The sequence below is a fragment of the Colobus angolensis genome, unplaced genomic scaffold (assembly GCF_000951035.1).
Source record: "Colobus angolensis palliatus isolate OR3802 unplaced genomic scaffold, Cang.pa_1.0 Scaffold555, whole genome shotgun sequence".
NCBI classification, from domain to species: domain Eukaryota; kingdom Metazoa; phylum Chordata; class Mammalia; order Primates; family Cercopithecidae; genus Colobus; species Colobus angolensis.
Genome location: NW_012119099.1, coordinates 81049 through 93694, shown reverse-complemented (window position 1 = coordinate 93694; position 12646 = coordinate 81049).

The window sequence follows — 12646 nt, the reverse complement described above, 5'->3', positions numbered from 1 at the left end:
GAAGGAAGGAAGGAAGGAAGGAAGGAAGGAAGGAAGGAAGGAAGGAAGGAAGGAGAGAGAAAGAAAAAAATACACAATATGCTGCTCTCCGTCCACTTGCAAAAAGGACTCCTACCAGAAGGGGAGCAGGTGCACCCCTAGGCCCACTCCTAGTTTCTTCAGGCTTCCTCCCAATCCACTTCCCACCACTTCTACTACCCTCCTATCATCCCAGCCCCTTGGCCTGGCTCTCTGACCTAGAAAGTCAGTTCATTTACATAAATGCTGTCATGAGCTGACAGCAGCTACCCTATTTCACTCTGAGCCTGGCAAGGCACTGCTAAATGCTCTATGTGAATGGCTCAGTAACCCTATGAGGTAAGGGTCACCTCCTGCTATGATCTGAATGTTCTCCCAGAATGTACATGTTGGAACCTAATCCCCACTGTGGTATTAGGAGGTAGGGCATCTGGGAGGCACAGCCCTCATCAATGCAATTAGTGCCTGAGGGAGCCTGTTTGCCCCTTCCACCAAGTAAGGGCCCTGCAAGAGAACTCCATCTATGAACCAGACAGCATGCCCTGGCCAGACACCAAATCGAGTGGCACCTTGGTCTTGGACGACGCAGCCTCCAGAACTGTAAGCAATAAATTTCTGTTGTTTATAAGCCACCCAGTTTATGGTATTTTTCTTATAGCAGCCTGAACAGACTAAGACATCTCCATTTCACAGGTGGGGAAACTTCATTTCCCCAAGACAGGTTAAGCAACTTGCCCAAATCTCAGAGTTTATCATGGAGCCAAGATTCAAACCCAATTTAAATTGGTTCCAAAACCTACAAGCCTAAACACCAGGGACGGATGGCCTCTCTGAATAATCTTTGCTCCCCGGAGAGCACCAAGGCTGTAGATCAAATGCACCTGGTCCATATTCAGCTCCACTGTTAACCTTGTGAACTCAGCCATGCTTTTTGAACACGATTCTCTACATCTTCACCCAGTAAGATGGAGTTATCAGTGCCAACTTCGTAAAACTGTAAAGACAAAAGGAGAACAGGTCCATCGGGTGCCAGGCACACAGAAGGCTGTCGACAACTATGAGCCGCCCTCCCGACAAAAACTGTTGATGGTGTTCAACAGAGCGCTGCTCTGCCTTCTGACTCAGCAGCACACAGTGATGCGTCAGTTAAATGTGTGTTCAGGGCAGGAGGCAGACAGACATACCAGATCCAAGGAACACGCTCTTCTACACACAGAAGACTATTTTCATTTGGAAATGTCAAAGAGAGAAAGAAGCAAGGGAAACGCACCTGCAGGGAAGACACTTCACAGCAATTAAAATTGCCCAGGGTTTAACAAATCCTGGCTGCTGAAAGATAAACACAGGTGGGAATGCCAGCTGAGTAATAGTTTTCTTATGGATGTGAATTAGTCATACAAAATAAACAGGCTCCGGCCAAGAACAAGACAGTGAAAAAACGGTTTCTATTATTAATCTCATGATGTCCTAAAATCCTCACGAACACCACAAAGGATCACATCAACCAAGGAATTACAGTTCAATCTAGGACCCCACTCCATTGGTGGCGTGGGGGATGTCATTCCAGGGGTGTTTTCTTTAAATTTTTCAAACATTTTGTTTTCTTACCAAGTTTCTCTCCTCTCTAGAATAGTGTAAGACTTAAACTGCAACTCAGATTTCACAGTGTAAGGTAGAAGAGAAAGGAGGGAGGGAGAAAAGGAGAGGAGATGGAACCACTATTTAAGGAATATAATTAGGTGCTGGGCACCAGGGAAAGTCAGAGTCCACACATGTCTCCTGCTCCCTGAAAACATGCTGTTCTGCCACCAAATCGCTGCCTTCAGAGCCTGCATTGGAGGGGTTATCTCGGGCCTCAGCTTCATTATCCTTTTAAGGCAAGAAATAGAAAGGCGATTGGGAAACCATTCTGGATGATCAGAAAATAATGACGAGTCTCCAGGAGTGGGAGAGGGCATTCCGGGCTCGGCTACAAGCACAATAAGCACTGGGAAGCGGAAGGCCAAAGCATTCAAGTCTGAGAACCAACAAAATAAGAATGTGCACATAGCTCAATTGCCAGGGGACTCAGCAGGAAATAGAACGTAAGCAAACCACACATTGAAAATACTGAGCTGGAGCTTTTTGGAACATGGGTCGAATTTGCTCCTGAACTCTTCTGCAGTAGTAGTTCTAAGCCCAAGGGGCACATGGCAATGTGCAGAGGCATTTATGGTGTGATAACTTGGGGTGCTACCGGCAGATCCCAGAGAGGCTGCTAGACATCTGTAACCCAAAGGGGAGCCCCACAAGGAAGCATCTGGCCTACAATGTCAGCAGTGCCGCGGCGGAGAGACTTCCAGAGGAAGAATGAGAGCCCTCCGACACTGGCTCCTAGACCAACCGGCACGTGATGTATCTGGTTAGCCTCCCACCTAACATGGAAACATTAACACTAAAAATCCGGTTGGGGCGCAGCTGACAGAATCCCAGACTTCAGCAAATGGCCACAGGAAATGCTTCAAAGCTGATTATTTCCCACGGTCTTGAGATGAAAAATCCCAATAGCCTCAGATTCCTTCTCGGTAAATAAGGAAACGAATAGATTTCCATACAGCAGCAGAAGAAAAATTCCAGACTAAAATTCATTGATCCCATCAGCAGAAGTCACTAGAAAAAAAAGGAGAAGTGATAAAAACAAAAACGAAATGGAAAAGAACATTTGTACATCACTAACCACACCACCTCAAACCTGAAAACAATCTTCAATAGGGGAATAAGAAACTATGGACGGCTGCCAGAAGGTGGAGACCCACAAGGAATAGGGTGTAATCTGGAATAAGAAACAGAGGCCGAGGCAGGTCCCAAATATGAAATGCAGACCCAAGAGAGAGGCTATAATCTGGCAGCTATATTGAGACCAAGAGCTCAGAATCACTGGTCTGCGACATCCTTCTGTCTCCAAAGCTGCCTCAAGCAACCAGCGTCCCAAAGAGCAAAATGACCACTAATAAGTAGTTATTCCCTTACCTATAACATAGCTTCACATCAAAGGATTAAAGTGAAGGAGCCAAGGCAATAGGAAAAGGAGATGTAAATAAAATGCTTTAAGAGCGCTTTTTTTTTAGGTATAGTGTACAATAGTCTATTGAGAAGTAAACAGAATAAAAACGACAGTATAGGAGGGAACCAGAGACTTTCATATCTATCTGGGCTGCAGCATCTTGAGCCATATTTATCAAGTACTGGCTCCGGGCCTTTGCACATGCAACTGCCTGTGCCTGGGATGCCAGCTGGGAAGCTGAGATGAGCTGAGAAAGGAAGTGTTTACAAGGGTGTGGGCAGGGCTTATAATGAAAGGAAGAAGCAAAAGGGTAAGTGCAGCACCCCAGAGCTAAGAAACCTCACACACATCCTCTCCCTCCCTCCAACCTGACAGCCAGTGCTGCCCACAGGCTCAGGGAAGACATGGGACCTAAGTACAGTGTCTATGGTCGCCTGCCCTGGCGCAGAGCTGGAGGAAGAAGAAGAGAGGTGGAGTGGCAAACAGGAGGCCCAGGATGCCCGGCCAGCTCCCATGGCCCAGCTAACTTCAACACCACCTTCCAAAGTGTGCTCAAGTCTCTCCCCTCGAGAAAATCTTCCCCCAGTCTGATAGAGTCTCATAAGTATGCCTCTCCTTGTTGGTAAGCCCTTCCCAGGGGCAGCCTCCTGGCATCTGCCTGTGTACAGCCAGCCTCAGCCTGGGGCACAGAACAAACCCTGAATAACTAGCTTCAGCCCTGACTTCCTTATTTCTGTCATCGGCACAGCCTTTCCCTTGCTCCTCTAGACTCAAAACCTCAGAGTCATCTTGGACTCCTCTCTAGGGCTCCCATTTCTCAAATTCACGGCTGTCCAGGCCAGCAGATCAGAGGCCTGCAACGTTTCCTGTAGGAGCCCTGTCTTTTTCTCCAGCATAGATTGGCATTAAGTCCCTCCTGGGCTCATCCGTTCCACATATTCAAGACAGATTTCTGAAAATTCAGCTGGAGTCAGTCATTTCCTGCTCAAAATCCTGCATTTTATCTTATTTACTCATTTGTTTTTTTAGAGATGGGGTCTTACTCCATTGCCCAAGCTGGAGTGCTGTGGCATGATCACAATTCACTACAGCCTCAACCTCGTGGGCCTAAGAGATCCTTCTGCCTCAGCCTCCCAAGTAACTGGGACAACAGACATGTTACTATGCCTGGCTAACTTTTTTTTTTTTTGTACAGGTGAAATTTGTTGCCTAGGCTGGTCTCAAACTCATGGACTCAAGTGATCCTCCCACGTCAGCCTCCCAAAGTGCTGGGATTACTGGCATGAGCCACTGCACTCAGCCCATTTTACTGTATTTTTAAGCTAACATTTAGCAACACCAACTAACAGCCCGGCACCATGTTTAGCATTTTCCTACATCTTCTTTCATGTTTCTGACTACCCCATCAGGGTAGTCAGTTCAGCAACAAGGAAATGTCAAGGAGTTTGCTAACTCCCCCAATGGGGCCCTCAGCAATGTCACTTCAGGCTGTGTGCCTAACCCTGGCCTACTATTCCCCTTACACACCATCTTAGTCCATTTGGGTTCATACAACACAAAACCGTAGACTGGGTAATTTATAAACAAGGCGAACTCATTGCTTACAGTTCTGGAGGCTGGGAAGTCCAAGACAAGGCACCAACAGATTCAGTGTCTGGTGAGGGCTCACTCTGCTGCACAGATGGTGCCTTCTTGCTGTGCCTCACATGGCAGAAGGGGCAAGGGAGCTCCTCAAGCCTCTTTTGCACAAGCACAATCCCATTCATGAGGGTGGAGCCCTCATGGCCGCCTTCCCAAAGGCCCCGCCTCTTAATCCTATCACATGGGGTTTTAAGTTCCAATAGATAAATTTTGGGGGGTACATCAACATTCAGACAATAGCATCCACCAAATTAAATGACGGCTTGCCTGAGCTTGGCTGAGCCACGCTGACCCCTTACTCCGTAGCGTAGCCAAAGGGGACTCTTCTCTGCACTTCTGATGAAACTTGGGGTTCTCATCCTGGGATATTCACCGATCTGAGGGCCTCCCTGTATGAATGTTTTATCCCCTCCTTTTAGGCTTATGCCAATCAAGACTTTCTCGCAAAATCTTTCTGATACTCCCACCTCTAAACCTCCAGAAAATTGTCTCTCTTCCGGAACTCCTAGGTCCGTGACCACTGCCAACTGCCTCTCACCCAGGTGCTGCAGCCTCCCCTCACCGGCTCTTGGCCTCTGCTCCTGACCACCGGTTAATGCCCATTCAGCAGCCACAGGAGTCTTTTCAAAGCACAAATCATGAACTGTCCACTTAAAAATGGTTAAGATGGTAAATTTCATGTTATGTGACTTTTTTTCATTAAAAGTTAAAAAATTAAGACACATACACAAAAATCAGATCACATCACTCCCTACACAGAATCCCTAGTGGCTTCTCACTGCATTGGGATTGAAAGCCCAAGGTCTTCGTCCCAGGCCCAAGATCCTAGGCAGCCTGGCCCTGCCCACCTCCTGGCCTGGCTCTGATCACTCTCCCCAGCTCACCATGCTTCACGTGGGGCGCTCCCAGCTCCGAGCATGAGCGGCTAGTTCCCAAGGAAGAGCTCTGCCCCTGCTGTTCCCTCTGCCCAGAACGTTCCCCAGCTCCTCACACAGTGGGCTCCTTTCTCCTCAGTCTGTGCTCTAGAGTAGCTCTCCCATCTCACCAAACAGCCCCTGGTTTACTCCTTCAGAGCCTTTATCACCAAACGAAGACTCTCACTGTCATCGATTATCTGCCATTGATTATCTGTCATGGGTTATCTGCCTTCCTGTGCCACTAGGGAAGGTCCGTGATAGCAGGGCCTTACTTCCCTTGTTCACCATCGTGTTCCTGGCACATAGTAGGTGCTCAAAAAATATTAATGAATATTTAATGAATATTTAGATTCTGGCTTTCACTGAAGACATGCATATGGGTGTCTCCCTGCCCCTGCCCCACCAGCCAGGGAGCTCCTACAAAGGTACACAGGTCCCAGCAGGCAGGAGCCACTCACTAAATAGGTGTTGCATTAATAGGCAAGCACAAAAGAGAACTGGAAGGCAATGACAATCCTTCTCTCATAAGACTTATAAATATCTCTAAACAGTTGAAACAAAAAATAAAGTCCCCAGACTGCTTTCAGGATGAGAGCCCCATAGGATATGAACATAGAGCCTTCCGGCACTACTACGTTGAAAACATTCATGTTGATGTGTAAGCATTAGTGCTATAAAACTTAATCTTGTTAACTCATAGTCATGCCTGAGAAATATTTCCTAAATTTATTCCTGAAGGATGACTTTTAAAACTTTTGGTTTACACTCTAGTTTCACAGAAATAGTAAACAACGCTTTTCTATGCTATGGTTTCAGACTTAACCAGGCATCTTCACAGAAACATAATAAATGAATTTATGTTAGTAAATGCTTTCTAAAGTGGGAATGGATGGTAACCATAGACTTATGAACTTGATAATTTAAAGTATCAAGTCTGAGTACCTTATCTTTTATCCAACCTTTTCTGCTTCTTTGTTCCTAACTTACGGGCCCCTAAGCCAAGTGGGGATATGGGCACAGCCCTGTGATGTCAGGGGCACAGCTTCCCAGGCAACAGGCAGGCCAGTTCTGTTTCATCCTGTTCTATTTCCTTTAGAAACAATGCAAGAACTGCAGGGCATGCTGCCCCACCCACCCAGCAAAACCCCATGTGCTCCACCATGCCTCCGTGCATTTGAACGATGAGGACCTGGAAGGGAGGGGACAAACCCTCTTGCCCAGCACTGCTGAGCACAGATGCAAAAAAAGGACCCTCCGTAGCAAGAGCCCTCACCCACGGGTGGAGAGGTCTGGTCCCTCACCACGTCCACTGCCCCTCCCTTAGCTCATTATACTTCAGTCATTCTGGCCTTCTGACCAGAGGAAGATAAAAGCAAGGAGGAGCCGGGCAAACTCAGAGCCTGCAAACTCAGGAGAGGCAGGCTACAAATGCCACATGCCCCTGGTGACACACACTGGCTGTATGGGACCCAACAAGAGAAGCCAGAGGGTGATCTCATAAATCCCCCAGTGGCTTAATTCGATGCACAGAAGCCTTAAGTCGTGAGACGCAGGGTCTCAACTGGACCCAACCACATTGAGTGTTGTGGCCTCGGCATGTAACGAGGTTGGCTGAGGAGGGTCCCTGGCAGTCTGTCTGTCCGTCTGTCTGTCTGTGGAAGTGAAGGGTCTCCTGGGATAACACTCGGCATGGGGGGAGAGAGAGGAGGTGGGAACAGGGCCATCAAGGCAACATGGAAAGAGCTACTTCCCCAAGAAATTGGGAGGTCTCCACCTTACTCATCATGGCCTCCTGGGGCGTGCTGAAGACTTGGCACTATGGCACCTCACAGCCACAGGGCAACGTGGCAGCAGCGGTGCCCAGGGTGGCGGAGGCAGCAGTGGGACTGCAGGCAGCAGAGGCCTTCAGTGCCATGGTCATGATGGCAGCAGCCATCCCAGAAAGTGCCTGGCCAGGTAGAGAAGGGAGAGGTGGCACATTAGCTTAGGCGTATTCATTTGCTTTGCTCCTGGGAACATCAGGAAGAAAGGAAGGGAACACAGAATTTCGCTGGAGCATCTCTAGTCACAGAGGATGCAGGAACAAAATCTGGATCATCTCTGCATGGCCCTAACTCATGCTTGCATCCTGCCGTGGATACCCAGAGTCGTGATGGATATCCCCTCCGCTGAACAGGGAAGAACAGGGAACATCTGTCTCCTCGCACACCCAGTGAGAGTCAGCCACTGTTCAGAGCACCGTGAGTTCTGGATTTCCTTATTGTTGCCAGATAAAGTTAAATCACTGAATGCAGCTCATTTCTTTTTTGTTCTCGCATTCCTGAGATTTTCTTTTCTAACCCACAGGCTTTAGCTATATTCCTGCAGTGCCAGCTGGCTAATGAAAGCAACTGCTGTGCTTTGCAGGGTTAATTTATTCAGTGCCTGGAATATGCCCTATCCTTCGTCAGCATCAATCGCTTCTAGCATTGTGTTTTAAATATACACAGGAACCACAAATATGAGGGATAATTTTGCAGGCTGCTCCTGGGATTACCTTGTCATTACACGTTCCTTGCACAGGAGTAAGTCTACAAGGAACAGCAAGTACAGCAACTGCTATGTGATCTGTTTCCAGAGTGGTGGACAGAAACGGTTACATAACAGCACTTCCGCTGCCCCCTGTGGATGGGCCCTTTATGACACAGACACATCTGACTTTCAAAATGAAGCGAGACAGTTACCCCCAACCCTCAAAGAGCACAGCCTGAGCCATGCCATGAAGCCACCTCCACCTCCTCTTTGTTTCAGTATAAGGCACACGGAGTGCTCAGGCCCCTGCTCCCTTCTGCCCACTCCTGCCAGCCGTCTTGCACTTTGAGCCCAGGCACAGCAAATGACCAGCAGCTGCAGGGATGCTGAGTTCTATCATCCAGCCTCCAGGCCTGCCCAAGGCCACTCCGAGCCCAGAACAGGCTTCCCAGCCCGGACTCCTGCTTTCCACTTACCCTCTACTGTCTGGTAAACCTCAGTTCACAGCCCCTTGTCTGGGGCACAGACATGGTTCCACACCACAATGTGTCCACAGCACCCTGGATCCAGGCTTACCAGCAGGCCTTACACGAGACGAACACTGCTTCCCTGTGTGACTCCCACTCCCACCTCCCTTGCCCAGACGGTCCCTGAGTGAAGTGCTCTGTCTCATTCCTCTGTGGTTCCACACCTGTGGGCCCAGTGTCTGGTCCACATTAAAGATAGATCATTGACCTAAAAGTGAAACCTGAAACTAGAAAACTTCTAGAAGAAAACAGGAGAAAACTGTTGTGACCTTGAGTAAGGCAAAGATTTCTTAGTTACAACACCAAAAATATGAGCAATAAAATAAGACAAAAAACAGAAAACCACCTGATTAATGGGATATTGTCAAAATTTAAAATGTACGGTCTTCAAAAGACATTGTCAACAAAATGAAAAGACAAGCCATCGACTGGAAGGGAAATATCTGCAAAACACAAAACTGATAAAGGACTTGAATCTGGAATTATTAAATAATAATCATTTTTGTTATTATTTGTTACTTTTATTTATTATTTATTTATTTATTGGGATGGAGTCTTCCTCTTGTCACCCAGGATGGAGTGCAATGGCAGTGGCGCGGTCTCGGCTCACTGCAACCTCAGCCTCCCGGGTTCAAGCAATTCTCCTGCCTCAGCCTCCCGAGTAGCTGGGATTACAGGTGTGCGCCACCACGCCTGGCTAATTTCTTATTTTTAGTAGAGACAAGGTTTCACCATGTTGGTCAGTCTGGTCTCACACTCCTGACCTCAGGTGATCCGCCCGCCTCGGCCTCCCAAAGTGCTGAGATTACAGACATGAGCCATCATGCCCTGCCTATTTGTTATTTTTGTTAAAAATAACAAAATGATGTCCATATCAATAACAAAGAATAATAATAAAAAGCATAAGGCAATAAAAAATGACCCAAGATTTAAATAAAAACTTCACCAGAGAAGATACCTGGATGGCAAATAAACACATAAAACAATGCTTGACATCATTAGTCATTAAGAAAATGCAAATGAAGCCATAGGAACTATCACTACATACCTACTAGAATGGCTAAAAATTTAAAAACAAAACAAAACAATATCAAGTGCTGGCAAAGATATGGAGCAACTGGAACTCTAATACATTGCTGGTGGAAATGCAAAATGGTACAGCCACTTTGCAGTCGAAGTTTCTTAAAAATTAAACATATACAGCCCACTAATCCCACTCTTCAGTATTTATCCAAGAGAAATAAAAATGTATGTTCACACAAACATCTGTAACGCTAATGTTCATGGCAGCTGAATTCGTAACAGCAAAAGCCAAGCAACCTAACTCTCCCTCAACAGTAAGTGGATAAATAAACTGATGCATCCCCACGTTAGATTAGTACTCAGCAATAGAATGAACTCAGCAATAAAAGTGAATGAATAGCACACACACAAAAAGGATGTATTTCAAATGCACTATGCTAAGTGAAAAAACCCTAAACTCAAAAGCCTACTTACTATCTACACAAATCTTATCCATCCTTAAGTCCCAGGCCAAATGTTACTTCTCCCTTGTAGTCTTATCTGCCATCTCCCCACACTTACAAAAAGACGAACGTGATTTGGTGTTGCTCTAAATTCCAAACATTTTGTCTATGTCCTCTCTTGTATGACTGTATATGCCAGTTATCATGTCTCTCCAACTAACTGGAAGCGCCAACTCTGATTCGCCTTTGCATTTAAAAGCAAAGGCAGATCAGTGGCCTCACCAGCAGCTGGCCGGCATTCAGACCCCTTCTGCTGTGCCTGCTGCCTAGCATCTGGATCAATGCCCTACATATGGGAAGTGTTCAGAAATCTTCTGTTTGATGAATTAACAAAAAATTAAATGTCCCAGGTGACCTGTGTCAGATATAGTTGGTGTGGTCAGCACTCAGAAAGAATATTACAGCCTAGGAGTCTGGACTAGATGGTCTCTTAGTACTATTTTAGATTAATGAATGAATGAATGAATGAATGAACACCAAAGGAGAGAGCAACCAGTGCTAGAAAGAAGCCCACTAACAGGCTACGGTGTGTGAGCACAGCGGGTGCTAGAGAGGAAAGTGGTATCTGAGTGAGACCCTACTCATGGGCTGAACTGTGTCCCTCCCCGCCACCCCTTTCCTATGTTGAAGCCCTAACCCCTAATGTCTCGGAATGTAACTGTATTTGGAGAGAGGGTCTTTAAAGTGGTAATTAAGATCATATGGGCGGGCCCTAATCCAATATTACTGGTGTCCATTTAAGAAAGATTAGGACACAGGCACACACAGAGGGATAACCGTGAGAAGATACAAGGTGAATATATATATATATATATATATATATATATGGGGAGAGAGAGAGAGAGAGACAGGGTCTTGCTCTGTTGCCAAGGCTGGAGAGCAGAGGCATGATCATAGCTCACTGAAGCCTCAAACTCAACACTCAAGTGATCCTCCCACCTCAGCCTCTTGAGTAGCTGGGACAACGTGCACACCACCACGCCTGGCTAATTTTTTTCTTTTTTTAGAAATGGGGTCTCACTGTGTTGCCCAGGCTGGTCTCAAACTCCTGGGTGGAAGCAATTCTCCTGCCTCAGCCTCCCAAAATAACACTTTGACCTTGACTCCAATGTCTGCTTCCAGTACTGTGAGAAAATTCATGTCTGTTGTTTAAGATCTACAGTCTGTGATACTTTGTTGTGAGTGACCAAGCACACTAACACAACTCTGAAGGATGGCTAGAAGGTTAACAGAAAACTGGAGAAGAGGGCATTCCAGGTGAGAAGAGGAGCACCCCCAAAAGCAGGCAAGGAGCGGTGCTGTTTGGCCACAGAGAGCGAGCACAGTGGAAGTTATGCAGAATGGCGCTGGAAAACAGGGTGGCAGCGGATGGCAGAGGCCCAGAATGGCAGGTTGAAGAGCTGAGACTTTGAGGGTGCCTTTTGCTTGTGTGACTGGTGGCAACTCAATATCATCTGTGATAGAAGGAGGCAGCGGACACAGCAGGAGGAGTCTGAGCGGCTAGCCAACTGCAGGTGGGGCCACCGCGGCCTAAACTGGCACACATGGGCCCCAGGGGCTCCTGGGGTGGCTTTGGGGGCAGCAAAGGTTTGTTGATTGAAAAGTTATGTGTGTGTTATAATGTGGGAAACTCAGGGCCACAGCATGGCTCACCTGTGAAAAGTTAGAGCACGGATCAGAGCAACAAACACATCACGGGATCCTGATGCCCAGAACGCTGCACCCGTGGGCTCTACATTCCAGACAGATCCCAGTCCACCCCAATCTTCCAGATGCCACCACCCCTCTAATTCACCTCCATCCTCTCCTCAGCCCTCTCCCTCTGCCTGGCTAATCCTTCCACACTAACCACAGTGATCCTTTAGAAATGTAGGTCAGATCCCATCACTCCTCTGCTCAGAGCCCTCCAGTGGGTCCCTGTGTCCCTTGGAATAAAACCCAGGCTTCCTACCATGGTTCACACACACACTCGGCATCCCCACTCCCCAGGCCCTCTTCTCCCCTTCATTCCCAGTGCCCTGCTGCACTGGGAAAGAAAAACCAGGCTCAAAAGGAGTCGTGGAATTCACTCATTTACACAAACAGCTGGGGACTGTCTCATTCATTTGTTAGCTGGAGAATCATTCTGGAAGCACATCCTGTACATAGGCACTGCAGTAGACACCAGGACACAGGATGGGCAAAACCAAACACCACCCCTCCCCACCTGGGGCTCACCATCCAGTGCAGGGAACTATCAAATGGCCTTGAAAATACCAGATATCAACAGGGAAAACTCTACTAAGAAAAGGCACTGTGTGACTTTTTAGAGCTTACCCAAGGGGCGCAAGACCCAGTGGGGAGGAAAAGACCCTTTGGTGACCCTTCCAGGATAATAAGCATGAACTGGATGACAAGAGGGACAGAAACCCACAGGCACAGGGAACAGCAAAGCAAGTGTGGGGTGGGGCTTTCAAGTTCCTG